Source organism: Phodopus roborovskii, unplaced genomic scaffold (assembly GCF_943737965.1).
Source record: "Phodopus roborovskii unplaced genomic scaffold, PHOROB, whole genome shotgun sequence".
NCBI lineage: Eukaryota > Metazoa > Chordata > Mammalia > Rodentia > Cricetidae > Phodopus > Phodopus roborovskii.
Window position 1 is genome coordinate 1712579 of NW_026126613.1, and position 14726 is coordinate 1727304.

The window sequence follows — 14726 nt, forward strand, 5'->3', positions numbered from 1 at the left end:
CACAGCATGAGTGGTATAGACCCCACTTTGTCCCTACTTTAGCCTCTGTCCTAAAACCTTTTGGGGACTTGTGTTCCTGGGGAAAAGCTTAGATGTCACAGCTACCAAGGAAACCATTCATATTTAAAAAAAAAAAAAAAAAAAGCACGCTGAAAATAGCATAATAGAAAAAAAGGGTTCATATGATTTATTATCAATGGGAGATTCCTGTATAAGCATATTTCAGGAAAGCAGGATAAGGTCCAAATTAGACCACCCAAGGGAAAGAAAATAGCAGATAAAATAACCAAGGAAAGAAAAAAAAAATTCTGCCACTCCCCCCCCCCCCACTTCTCCAAACAGGGTCTCACTACTTAGTGCAGACTGGCCTTGAACTTCTCTATTCTTCTGTTTTGGCCTTTGGGGGATGCTGGGATTGTAGATACACTTTATCTGCAGCAGTTTTATGGTGTTCAATTTGAGAATAGATAGCAAAGCTAAGATTTATTAAAGCATCATGTGTCCACAGTAAACCTATATCCATCGTCTTCCCACCGCTTTGAGACACGTTGGAGGAAAAAAAAAATCAGACTAAATCCCGAGAAGTCACAGAAACCTTCCACGTTGGAAAGCAGTCAGTAGCATCCTTGTGAAGTGTCCAGGAAACTGAACACTTAATACTGCTATTCAGCTCGCCTCCTGGGGTGCTGTATTCTACTGAAAACCCCAGCTGGAGTTCATGGGAAGGGGCTGTTTCTAATGAGGAAGGGTCTGGTGACAGGCTGTAGGAGTCACCAGTGAGGGTTGAGTTGCCCCCGGCGAGCTGTATTTCCAATCGGAGCTGTTCCCGTGTGCTGTTTCCCCTCTCACCTGCCCTTGCCTTAAAGCCTAAAGAATTCACAGGAAAAATCGTCTACAAAAACAACGCTCAGTCCTAAATCGGAAGCTGATTCAGATATAACATGAACGGAATATTAAGCTCAAATGTAACTAAAAAAACGGAAAGATCATGATATATAGGGAGTGTTGTGGGGGGGTGTTAGGCTGTTTGGTTCTTGATAAATAATTCTTCAGGCATTCATGCAGAAAAACCGAGCGACTGCTGAGGAACACTTACGCAGGCTTTTCCACGGAGATCTTTCATCAGTAAGGCAGCTCGGTGGTACAGAATTGCAAGCATATAAAACCAGCATTTAAGAGGCGGAGGCAAGAGGATCAGGGGTTCAAGGCCAGGCTGGACTACGTGAGACCTCCTACTTAAAAAAAAAAAAAAGAAAGAAAGAAAGAAAAAAAAAAAAAAAAAGAAAAGAAAACAGAAAAACCGGAGAAGAAATTGTTTTCGTGTTCTGTGAGGTGTTAAAAATACCCGTGGTTTTTTTATTTCTTTCCCTCCTCTTAATCGACATGTAAAGAGAAAAGCATATTTTTCTCTGACGTGTAAGTCACTTAAGAAAATGGCCTAAGAAAAAAAGATAGCCCGCTGCCTTCACTAGATAAATGTAATCCAGGAAAGGCTTGGAGCAACCCTGGAGTTCCTTTAAATCTAGCGTCGAGACCGCACATTTAGTTGCTAATGAGCCCGAAGCAACAGAAGCGGCGGTGGGAAATTAGTCTGGGGCGAGGTGGGAGAAAGTGAGCCCGCTGATTAATCGCCTCCCCCACTTAGGAGACCGTAAAACTGAACCGGTCGGAAACGGCTCGCGTTCCTTGCTTTTGCCACTTATCGCTCACGGACCTCCTTTAAGGGCGAAAGCAAATGCTGAGGATTCGCTTCGGGCTCTTTTAAACCTCAACATAAAATATTCTAAATGTCTTTAAAACATGAACAATGCGTGCTCACGGACACAAAAATCGCGTCCGATCTGTCTCTCCCCCCCCCCCAGTCAATAGGGGGAGTGTGGTTTCTAGAAGGACTGCCGTGGGACTTGGGATATTGACGCTGAAAGCTGTTAGAACCCCACACCAACCGAGGTCCCCCTGATCACGCAGGGACTATGTTTCTTCGGCCTCTGACTGAAAGCTGCAGCTCATGGTACGCACACACACACATGCACACACACACACACACACACACACACACACACACACACACACACACACACACGTTTCTGGTTTGCAATGTGGCAGAGGGTGGGTGGATCATCCATCCCGGTGGGGACAGGCGCAATCAGCCCTCATCACGGATCTTCGGGCTGAGTCGAGACTACCTGCGCCAACGCGGCACCTGGGAGACCTTGGCTTTGCGCAGACAGCCGATGAGTCACCGCAGCGGGCTGCGTGGCTGTCCTCCCCCCGCAGACCCCTGGGCCCTCTGCCCCACGTGACACCCGGGGGCCCAGCTCCTCTCTCGGCCCCTCCCGCAGCCTTGTCCGTGCAGCCATCTCTTTGGCTGGCTTGTTGCGCGGCAAAGCCCACGGCGTCTGCCATTTGTCACTCAGCTGGGGCTGGGACCGCCCCGAGCCTTTATATAGTCGCGGCTGGGGCGTTCTCCATCCTCACTCGCCTTGCAGGCGGGAGGACGCTCGGAGAGGCGCGGCCGTGGGCATCGGGCTCGCGGCGAGGGGATCGGAGAGGAGAGCGGCCACCTTCGGGTCGCCGTCATGGCCGAGTAGGCTGCGTGCGGAGCGGCCTCGCCGGAGTCCGGCTCGGGTAGGTAGGTAAGTGGCGATCCGATCCGGGTGCTTCGGGATGCGGCGCGGCAGTGCCGCGGGGAGGGAGGGTTGCCGCGCTCGGCGCGGACCTCAGGGTCTCGGGTCCTTCGGGCACCAAGGTGACAAACTCTGACCATGGGTTTCCTAGCTGAGGCCACGGATGCCGCGAAAGGGTCTGGGTCCCTCGGAACCGAGCCAGCGCCACGGTCGTGCCGTGCGCGCTTGCTTGTTAGCTGGCTGGCTCGCTCGCGCCCGTCGCTGGGTGGTATGCGGCACTTAGCCTCGGTCCTTAAGACCTGGCAGCGCTCCGAACTCGACAAAAAAGCTAAAAAGAAAGTCGGAGAGACGTGATGTGCGTCCGTTTGTGGAAACGCGGTTATTTTTTGATGCCTTAACGGTAACTGGGCGTTTTCGCTTGTGCTCTTAAAGCTACTTGAAAGCATCCTAAAATTCCTGGGAGAATTCAGAGCGCAACTTGTGTCCCTTTCTCCAATCCCCGTATCAACTTTAAGGACGCTAAAAAGGGTTTCCCGTTTCTGTACCGAAAAGGGGGGTCTGAAAATGTTGGGAATTCCCCCGTAACAAATGTGCTACTTTGATGTTTAAGAATTTAGTAAAAATTAAAAATAGAAATGCCCCAGCTTAGATCCTTCTTCTAGGGATCTTTCTCTAACCCCACCCTCCAAGGCAGCTTTCGAGGCCCCTCCCGTTAGCTCTCTGGGGCCTCGGCGAGGTTCTGCTCCCCAAAGTGTGCCCCCCCCAATCTTTCCTTTTCCCTCTGCGTGTAAACCCATCGGTCTGGGGTTGGCGTCTCTGGCTGCTTACTTAGTGCATGGTAAGTGATTAATATTTTAGTGACGCATGAAAAGATAAAATCTGTTGTTTCGCGGCTTTTGCTCTAAAAACAGTGGGAAATTTACATACTAGTAAAGGAAAACGGTCCTTTAAGTCAGGAATCAGAGTTGACGACATTTGACATCTGCGTTTCCCGACCTCACGGTCCGTGCCTCTCTGCATACCCTTTACAGAGCAGCGTTGTTCCAAACGCAGAGCTCTTATTTGTGAGTTGTGAAACCATTTAAGTAGAGAGTGATTTAAAAAAAAAAAAAAAATTGAAAATCGCAAACGGAGAAAATGTCAGAACGTGTCTCAAGTCAGAGGGTCTTTGTTGTATGACCCCCCCCCAGTTTTATATACGCATACGTGTAATGGTGTCCTAAAATGCCATTCCTTACTATGAGTCATGGTCAAAAAAGTTTAAAAGCCACTGCCCTAGATAAATTTTCATTTGTACAAGAAGGCTTTCTGTGTAGTACCAGAGAGCTGGAAAACGCCTTCATGTCCGTCTGACCGGGAAACATAAATTATGTACTAGTCATAAAATGAAACATGGTACAGCAGCAAATGAGGCGGATTTGTGTTTCCACACAGACACCTCAGTGTTGAGGAGGAAAAAAATAAAATAAAAACAAGTTACTGAATATTGCATGCTTTCATCTATGTGAAATTCAGAACCTGGCAAGCAAAGCTATTGTTTGGGGAAGCATGGTGATATTAAAAACCATAAAGGGAAAAAATGTAAATTAATGCTGCCAGCGTTGCTAATGGTCACCTCCCTGGAGGAGGAGGGGGCAGCGGCTATGAGGGAACATTAAGGGTGCCTATAAAGCTGGAAAGTGCCTTATCTCCTGGCCAGTCTGCACTGCCCTCAGCCACGTTTCAGGATTAATTGCTATTTAAATGATACACGGGTGGGGGGGTCTAGATGTTAACCCCCCACCCACTAATATACTAAAGAAAATGAAGCAGCCTGAATCCAGGGCTTGGAATCTCATATTTTCCATTGCGTCATAAAGAGTCTTGATCAGGGAGAGTTACCTAGGAAACGTAACAGCATTACCAATGTATTTCATAATTTCTTTGGTGGGCACAATGCTGTTCATTAAATCCATCATATGTTTCTCTATGCCTTAAAATATTTAATGTACTTTTACAAGAAAATTGAAACCATTCAACATGCGCTTTCTAAAAGTAACTTTGGTGTTACTTGGAAATTATATTTTATTTAGCAATTTAAGCTCCAATGAGGTTTTGTTATGAGGAGCATAAATACTAAAAAAAGGTAACAAAGCATGAAATCTTTGTATGCCTTCACTCTGAGTTTTAAAATGCTGGCATGTTGTGGTATTTATTTAATTTCAGTTATTCAGTGACCCCCAGGCCATATTTCTAGTGCTCAACCTCCACATGTAACTTTCTATTTTATTATGTTACATATTCCTCCTACACTACAGGCCAGGACATTTCCAACATTGTGCACTTTTCTCTTGGGAAACATTATTCTGGCTACAGGTCGTGGTTGGAGAAACTTTCGGATAATAAACAGACATTCATCTTTGTGCTGTGCGTGTCTTGATTAAAAAAAAAAAAAAACCACACACACAAAAAAAATTCCTACTCGGCTGTTAATGAAATTGATTCCACAATGATTTTCAAAGTGTTTACAGTTTGTGTTTTGTCCACAGTTATGGAGCTCATGTACGTGTGGGTGTAGATGCGTATGTTTTCTTTATGTGGTGAAGATAACGCAAGATTAACTGCATTCTTTTTTCACCTGGGAAGGCAATTGTCTCTGTGCCAGGGGCTTGGTGCACCCCTTTGGCCATGGCGATGCTCAGATTAGTCTGGGCTTGCTTCTGGGCTCTGTACCCATTTGCCATGTGAAGATATTGGAGCTTTTTATGCAAGGTTGCTTTATGTGTAGCATGTGGTTCTGTTTTAAGAATTTAACATGTTTTCATTATGGTATTTTTTTCTTTCTTTCTTTCACTGTGAGAGTCTTGAGACACTCTCTAGCTCCAATGTGGGGGGCTTGGGACGTTTCTTGTTACTGATTGTTAGCTTGAACCACGGTCAGCACAAGTGTCAATACCACTGATTTGCTTACTGTTGAGGGGTGTTTTATGGTCTTAATTGCTCCTTGTGTGATCACAAAGAATGTGTAACCAGAGGCTTTCTGGATGAGGTAATGTATGTATTGTGTGCACATGTGTTTGTATGTATTGTGTGCACATGTGTTTGGCACTTTCACCTAGGATTTCCTTTTCAAGCCCGGGAAGTTTTTACCCATGATCTCACTCTCCCTCAAACACCTACTTTTGTTCTGTTCTTCAGGAACCACGATTAGATGGTTTAAACTTCTTCACAGGTTTTTAATCTGGCACATTGAATTCTGAATAGTCTTTCTTTAGACCAATATTCTATTTATCTAGTTAAAAAAATCTAGTTATCTAGTTAAAGAAGATTTGCCCTTTTCTCCAAATTGAGCTACAGCTTACTTGCAAATACAAAGTACGGAAAAGGCAAAAATAAAGGGCGTGGCCTGATGAAGTATGCTAATGTATATGCCTGTGCCACTCTCCAGATGAGGTCATACGTCCTTTTCATCCCTGCTCCTTGGAGCACTGCCTTCCCCGACTCTAATGCCTTGCTTTCAGCACCAGGAACTTCAAAATGTAGTGGACATTAATTTTTTTTTTTTTTTTTTTTTTTTTTTGGCTCACATTGTGTTCTTGAGAGCCGTTCATATATGGGACTAGCACACTGTGACCCATTAGCCAATCCCAGCCCGTTATTTTCATATAGCAACTTTTATCGGAACATGGCCAAAGCCCATGTTTATGACTGTGGGACCATCTGACCCACAAGGCCTAAGGTATTTACTTTCTGGCTATTATCAGCAAGCTCCTTCGCCCCACATAATTAGCATGCATTTCAAACACTTCAGCCATTTTAGCTCTTGTGAATATTTTAGTTGTTTTTCAATATGGGACCCTAACGAGTTGAACTGCTACTGTGTTTTAATTGAATTTACTTTATTTCAATGGTGCATGTGTGTGTGTGTGTGTTTGCACGGGTTCCACACAGGTAAGTGCAGGTACCTGCAGAAGCTGGAGACCATCGGATCCCCCTGGAGCTGGAGTTCCAGTAGGTACTGGGAACTGAATTGGGGGGTGTATGCAAGAGCAGGACTTGCTCTTACCTGCTGAGGGATATCTCCAGCCCCAAATGTTCTTGGTGGAGATATGTCTCTTGGATACAGATTGAATGTCCCTCATCTTTAAAGCCTCTCTATCTGAACTGAGCTTTTGAATACCAGTATGCCACAAGTGGGAAATTCCACACCTGGCCGCACACGAGAAGTCTCAGTCACGTGCAAGTGAATTAAAAACAGAGTATTAAATTGCCTTCAGGCTATATGTTTGAGGTGCCTATGACACTTAACTGAAGGGGGCTGTGAAACCCAGGTACATGCATACCCAGCACCCCCGAGGCTTGGGATTCAATACCCAGCACTATAAATAAATTAAGTAAATACAAAAAGTAACTGCATCTTATATGTAGCCTTGGGTCCCACTCCAAAAATATCTTTATGTATATTAAGATTTTTTTTAACCTCAAATGATGAGGGACACGCAATCTGCATAGCCCAAGTAGTTGAATTTATGGCCGTTGTACAGGTTTGTTACATTTCTACAAGTACTTATAATGAATAGCATCTACATTTTTTCTTTTTCTTTTTTTCTTTTTTCTTTTTCTTTCTTTTTTTTTGAGTCAGGGTCTTACTATGTAACCCTTACTAGCCTAGAATTTAGGATGTAGTCCAGGCTGGCCTTGAACACCCATCTCTGCCTCTGGGTGCTGGAAGACATCACAATTTCTTTATGAAGAAGTGCCTGTTTCACTATTTTGCCAATTTTAAATTTGTGTTCATTTTAATTCATAATATATTTTGGAAGGGAGACTTACCAGGTACACGCTTACAAATTATTATCTGTTGAGACAAGGTCTCACTGTGAAGCTCTGGGTTGCCTCAGACTCCCTGTGTATATCAGGCTGGCCTTGAACTCATGGAGCTCTGTCTGCCTCTGACTCCTGAGTACTGAGATTAAAGGCCTGTACCTTTGTTGGCCTACAAATTTTTTTTTTTTTTGCCTCTGGGATTTAGTTTTCCATATGCCTAACCCTCCCACCCCACCCACCTGTCTGTGTGTGTGTGTGTGTGTGTGTGTGTGTGTGTGTGTGTGTGTTGAGGCTCAAGTCTAGGGTCTGATACAGGCTAGGAAAGTGTTCTATTACATACACCCTGGCTATTTAATGGTGCCATTTAATAAGCATATTATTTTTATGAAGTCCAGTCTGTCAGGGTGTTCTGAGGGGGAAGGGGCAATAAAGCTTCTATGAGTCTTGTCCATAAATGATTTCACAGATCACTTACCTGTGGCTTCCTCCTGAAGATAGTCATTTTTAGTTCTCATGGTGGACCTGGGATTATTTCTGTTTGATCCTGGTGTATGTGTTAACTCAGAATCAAGACAATGCTTTTTTTTTTCTCCATATGGGCAAACAACCACTAAATAATTAATTGCAGAAAAACTGTTTTTCATTGAATGATAGCAGAGTCTTTATTGAAAAACAAAAGATCATGTGGTTGGGCCTATTTCTGAATTTATTCTCTTCCACTTAGATTACTTTTCAATTCCCGAATTAATATCACACTGTCTTAATATAATTTACAGTAAGTTTCTTTCTGAGTGCTAGGCATTGAACACAGGGGCCTCATGGTTGTTAGATACACACTTTATAATTAAGTTACATTTCTAGACCTAAAGCCCTTGGCATGGTAGCCTCTCTAGTATTCTCCTGCTCTCCCCCGCCCTGTGTGTGTGTGTGTGTGTGTGTGTGTGTGTGTGTGTGTTTGTACACATCAGGTGGGCAAATACAGAGGCTAGAGGTTGACATCAAGAGTTTTCTTTAATTGCTTTTCCATCTTGGCGCTTGAGACAGGAACCCTCAGTGAACTTGGAACTCACCTGAAACTTACACCTTACTAAATTTCATATATATATATATATGCATGCTCATTATGTGTATTTTATGCTATTATGTTTTTCTCCCAATTTTATTTTCCATTTATCTTGATCAATATGAAAATAGTAGATTTTTGTGTCTTGTATTTTGTGACTCTATCTAATTCTCTCCTTGTTTGAGTAGTGCATATATTTGGGAGGGTATCCTAGGTGTACAATTATTCCACATGCAAAGAGAAAAATATTTTTAAAAAGGTGTCTCGTCTAAAAATTTCTGTTAAATTTTTTTGGAGGTCTTTTGCCTGTACAACAGGGCAAGAAAAATGGAACCCGACAGAAGTACATTTAAACCTTGAATTGAACCAGTTACAAATTACATTAAAACATAAAATTATAGATTTGTTTTTTTAGAGTTACCAAGCTGGTGGAGTATTCTTACACAGCTTGCTGTGCTAGCATTTTGAATAACCATTGTACAATTACCAAAGGAAGTTACCATTGGCGTAATACTTTAAGCCATAGACTGTATTTAGATTGCCCGTTTTTTTCATGAATGTTCTCTTTGACTGCAGGCCACAGAGCACACTACATCAGTTGTCACAACCCTGCTTGGTTCCACCCTATGGCAACAGAACTTTTGAAGAGTACTGTTGTAGACTATCTTTTTATTTATACTTTTATACTTTCACAGTTGTGCTGATGTTATAGATTTGGGTGTAGATCATCACAAGCTATTTATACTTTTTACCCTTCTCATTGTATCATATCGGGGCCACACGGTATCCACAAACAACCATGTAGTAAGGGAGGTTCCTGTCATACTTCTCATCATTATGTCACACCCCTGGCCCCATACGTATCTTGTTTGTTAGCTTCTCTGTAGCTTAGTTTTTCTCATTTACAAAATATGGAAAACAGGGATCTCTCCTGGGATGTTGGGAGAATACATCATAAGGGTTATGAAAGGTCCCTATCCTCTAGGAACCAACCCATTCATCTCACTTGCCTTTAAAACAAACAAACAAACAAACAAAAAGTCTCTAAATTGTCCTTTATAAAGGACATGTGCATACTTTGCCTAGTTTACTCTTGATATTTTTAATCCTTACAATGTAAGTCTCTCTTTGTTTCTATTTTTTTCTAAAAGCAGCTAGTGATGGCTCCATAAGTGATGTCAGATCTCTACTTATAGACATATACATTCTCAGAAGTGGCACTTATGTATTATTCTCTCTGATGGTCATGTGGTATTCTTTTGTCTCTGTGCTATTTCACTGGCTAGGACAATCAGTTAGCCAGAGTGACAGTGGGTCTTTTATCTTGTTTCTGAGTTAAATGGGAGTGCTATGTCCCACCAATGCTCAGTGCTGTGGAGACATGAATGTTAACTGATTTTCATTAAAGTCCATTTTCTAATCTACTAGCTCTGGGAGCCCAATTGTTTCCGTTCATCTCTAGTTCTCCCCCTTTGTGTACATTATAACGCTGGGGAGTTGTTTACCATGCATTTTCTTTCCTTCTTTGGTTTCTTAGCACGTTAGATTACTTTATTCTAAGCATTGCTTAGTCATCGAGTCAGTTTATGCTCTTAAGCAAACCTTGGGCATATATCTGTGATTGGGATTTAATATACTTTCTAGTGTAGTACTCATGAGTCATAAAGCAACTGTTCTTTGACTATAGCAAAGGACATAATGAATGATAGATTCCTAAGACAGTATTGTGCAAGAGCTTAGCAACCAAGATGGCAATCTTCCAGGTTTTCTGGAGTGATTTTTATCTGAGTCTTTTGCTATGCTAGAGATAGAGAAAGCTTTTGCATGAACAAATTCAACACTTGGCATACAATTATGGCAAATCCTGCTGTGCAGAAAGGGAAAGCAAGTCTACTCTTTATTGCATTGGATCTCTTACTTTTGTGTTTAGTGTTTTTGCTATATATTCACCCATCAACAGTGTTTTGAGCACTTCCACGCCAGGCAGTGCATTTTGCTGCTTTGAGTGACTTCATGTCTTTGAGAACTCTGGGAGTCAGTAAGAATTACCTTGAATATTGAGAGATGGACCCTACCTATACCAGTTTGGGAAAGCTCATGCATCTGTTTAGTTCACAAAGTTAAGCTATCTAACTTTTTTCTGTGTTTTGCATCCCTGCCAGCCCCTTAGCTTTCGGCCCTTGTAACGTCCCCTGCTATATGTCTTCCTTCCTTTCTCATCACGTGGGATGACCACGTGTTAAGACATTCTGGCGTTCTTTGTTCCTAGCCTTTCCCTCACCCCTCCCGCTCACTCCCAGATTTCTTTCCTGGCCTCCCATAGGTGCTACTTCTTAGGGTGAGTTCTCTGGTCAGGTGACCTTTACCTCTCACCAGTTCCAGAAGATTCACTCTTCTGGGTCAATGGATGCATTCTTTGCCATTCCCCCTACCTTTAATGTGTTCCCCTCAACTAATTTTCAACTGAAACTTTCTAGGTCCTAATCTAAGGATACACTGTAATCCTCCTTCTAGCTAGATCAGAGCCCTATTATTTGTGATCTATCGTTCTTTTTAAATTGTTAGCTTTCACCATTCCTCTTTGTTTATTTTTAATCTAAATGTCATTTCCAGATAGCCAGGTTCTTAGAGATTCTGTTCAAACACCCTGCATGGTACTTAGCATACAAAACATTATTGCTAAATAGCTCCCACTATTAAATACCCACGATGCTTGGTTTTGCAAGATAAGTAAGTAGTATTACCCCTGTTTCCACTTGTGAAGAAACTCAGCAGAAAGAAACTTGCCCAACACCATAGAGTTAGTAAGTTGTAAAACTGGTTTGTCTGATTTGACAGCTCCTGCTTGTCTATGCTGTATTACCTTGGTGCTAAAAATAAGTGGCTAAATCAATGAAATTATGGAGTAGGACCATTACAGTAAACACGGAGGTGCCTCTGCCTCCATTGCCAGTGTTCTGCTTGGAGGCGGCCCTTAGAGACCACGCTAGCTGCCTGGACTAACCAGTAGACACTGGCTTTCTTTCATGTGTTGTTTTTGTGGCACTGGGATTTAAATCTGAGACCTCAGAAATGCTAGGGGGACCTCCACCACAGCCCCAACACCTTCAGCCCGACTCCCTCACTTCTTTGTGGATTTCTGCCTTTGCTTTGCTGTCTTTTAGCAAATATTTAAGATTTTTTTTTAAAAAAAAAACTTTTTATGTGTGGCTTATGCTGATAATGTAGAATTTATCAGCTTTCTTTGGAACGATGACATGTTGCTACCTTGTCAATGCAAAGTATCGCCTAGGCTTAGCAGATTTGAAAGCTCAGGTGGTTCTCTGGTTACCCAAACTCGGCACCACATCTAGATGCACAACTCAGAGAGAGGCAATTTCTGCAGGTTGTCCTCTGACCTAATTGTGAATGTGCAGAGTCCTACATTAGAAGAACTTGTGAATGAGTTCACGACTGGAGAGATGGTTCAGTGAGTAAAGATGCTTTTCATTAAAACAGGTGACCTAAGTTTGATCCCTGGCACCTACATGGTCAAAGGTTGCCATCTGACTTCTATATGCAGACCATGGCATTTGTGTGCCCCACCACACACACACACACACATGCACACACAAAAAATATATGTAATAGGTTTTTTTTTTATTTGGTTTTGTTTTTGTTTGTTTGTTTTTCCTTAAGTGACTGAGTTCATGAAAATGGACTTCTCACATCGGGTCCTTAAAAATACTCTGTTGAACTTGGGATTTTGCTGTACATCCCAATATTTAGGAGTCTGGGTCAGGGAGATCAGTAGTTCAAAGCCAGCCTCGGTGATATAGGGAAATTCTGTCTCAAAAATAAAGCAAGGGCCATGAAGCTAGCTCAGTGAGTAAAGATGGCTGCCACCAATCCTGATGACCTAACTTTGACCTTGGGGTCATGGTGGAAGGCAAAAATGTAACTTTGCCATGTGTTCTCTGGCCATTACATGTGTGCCATGGTATGCCTCCTCCTGCCCACTGATTAAAAAGTGTAATAGAAAAGAAGTTACAATTATTTATCTGTAAATTTGAACTCTTCATGGTAATTAAAAATAGTTTCAGTGACATTAAAAGTGTTACACTGGGTGTGTTGGCTTACCTCTGCAGAAATTCAATGTTACCCTAAGCTCCAGAACAAGTTCAAGGCTAGCCTGGGCTACATAAGATCCTGCCTCAAACAAACAAACAAAACCAAAAAAAGGTTGTTAGCAGCATTAGTCTATTATTATAGAATTATTTGGAAAAGGGAAGATTTTTTTTAATTGCATACTCTTAATATATTTGTACTCATTTTAGTAATAATATGATCATTCACATCTTTTGAAGTTAAGATAGAAACTTAAGATTGTTGTGTCTTGTGTATTTTCAAGAAACACTGTCTCTGCTGGGGGTGGGGTGGGGTGATTTTTCTTCCAGTCTAGCCACATTGCTAACAACATTGACCATGGACAGGGTCATTTAAACAATGAAGTTAACATTTTTTCACATCTATAGACATTTAAAGGCCAAGACCAAGGTATCGTGGAATTTAATTTCTGGTTTGGTGATTTCCCCCAACTTGTGTGGACTCCCTCCCTCTGGGGGGGGGTGTATGTATATGACATGGTCATTCTCTCATTTCTTGTGATTCCAGTGAGACACTCATCATTTGGAGTAGGGCCCTGCCCTTCTGGCCTCATCTAACCTTAATTATGTCTGGACCAGTAAGGTCTCTAGATGTGTTCTCACCTGGGGTTGCCCTTTGACAAAGGGCTATGAGGGTCTCAGGGACTCATTCTGTCTGTACCTGTGTCATCCAGTAAAATGTTGAAGAGGAGATTAGCTGCTTTCGCCTTTATGATGCAGTCTCTCAGCCCCTGTCATGGATCTCCCAGGCATAATGTCAGTTATTTTTACAACCCATTACTTTGGCTCCTGGTTGAGGGTTTTGATAGCTTGTATGAGGCAGAGCTGTTCATTTGGCTGGCCTTCTGTACAGTATGCCTGCATCATATGCTTTTAGTGTAATACCTTGTTGTACTCTAAAAGAAATGTTTCAAGCTGCAATCTAGAGAATTGCTTTTTAAAAGCCCACGGAAGATGCTTGTAGCCCCAGAGGATGCCGTATAGAACATAGGAACATGCCGTTCAATGTGAGATTTTGAAATCTGTGATATACAGGAAAATTAGGCACTCCTGACATCTCTTTGGGATCATTAAAATGATACAGGTCCAAACCTAGTCTTTGATGTTGGTTTTTTTTTTTTTTATTCTAAGTTTATACTTAAAGAGTCATTGATTGACCTGTAGCAAGTTTGGAACTGGATACTCCAAAGGAAGCACAATGTTTCTTCCTGGGCTGTAAGTCTGTCTGGTCATTGTTTTTAACATCTTCCTGTCCTTAGTCACATTGGAGGTGAGGGTTAGAGAAATCGCCTTACTTGGGGACTAACCAATTTTTTTTTTCCTCACTTCCTACAAGTGGAAGTGTGAGGGCCAGCCAAAGGGTCATTTTAACACTTCCACTGAGAGGCTTTTGTCTTTCGAAGCACAATAGCCTTGCAAACTTGGAAGGTTCTTATGCACTTATTTATGCATCGTATTTTCAGGCAGGCCTGTATGCTAATAAACACACCCTTGATGGTTTTTTTTCCCCCCTTTTGAAATGTAGTCCTCAGACAAATGCCATAGCTTTACTGTCTCATTTCTGTGGCTCTTCTTACACTTTGGCGAAGCAGTCTGGGACTCCCTGGCGTCTCTTAGAAAGCCTTGTATTTATTCAGTCCATTTGCTGTCATGTATCCTTGAGGCAACTTAAATCAGCAACGTTTTCCTGAACTTACACCCCTCACTCACAGTCTTCCTCTAGTAACCAGGTCTCACCATGTAGTGAAGGCTGGCCCTCAACCTCCATGCCTGGCTCCTGTTCCTTCTTTGAAACTGGCCAGTTTCTTTCTGAACTCAATTTTCTTAGAATCCATTTTGAGGACAATGTAGCGATAACAGATACAGACTTTCAATGCTTTGTTTTCTCTCAGAGCCACAAAAAGGGTCTTTAGGCAAGGAGATCTATGTCCTCCCTACCCTGTTAGAGGCAACGGCTCTACCCCATGTCTTACCACTAATATTCTGCCTCTTGAGGTCGGTTGTCTCATTGCCTTATGACCACTAAATCAAGATTATGTATGTAGTGGGCTTTGCTAAAGCAGAAACCTACTTCTGGGACCAGGT

At 42.4% G+C, this 14726-nt stretch overlaps 1 protein-coding gene across 8 annotated transcripts in view; it reads left to right on the forward strand.

Annotated features, from left to right (window-relative positions):
• The first annotated feature begins 2480 nt into the window (after positions 1 to 2480).
• The window catches only part of Plagl1 (PLAG1 like zinc finger 1), a 41756-nt gene continuing 29510 nt past the window's right edge, over positions 2481 to 14726 (forward strand). For 3 of the 8 annotated variants that reach the window (XM_051206158.1, XM_051206155.1, XM_051206161.1), the window contains exon 1: positions 2481 to 2628. The gene's annotated coding sequence lies outside the window, so the exon portion shown is untranslated. Of the gene's footprint in view, positions 2637 to 14726 lie in introns of all 8 variants that reach the window. The other 5 variants (XM_051206157.1, XM_051206154.1, XM_051206160.1 and 2 more) reach the window with 2 other exon arrangements.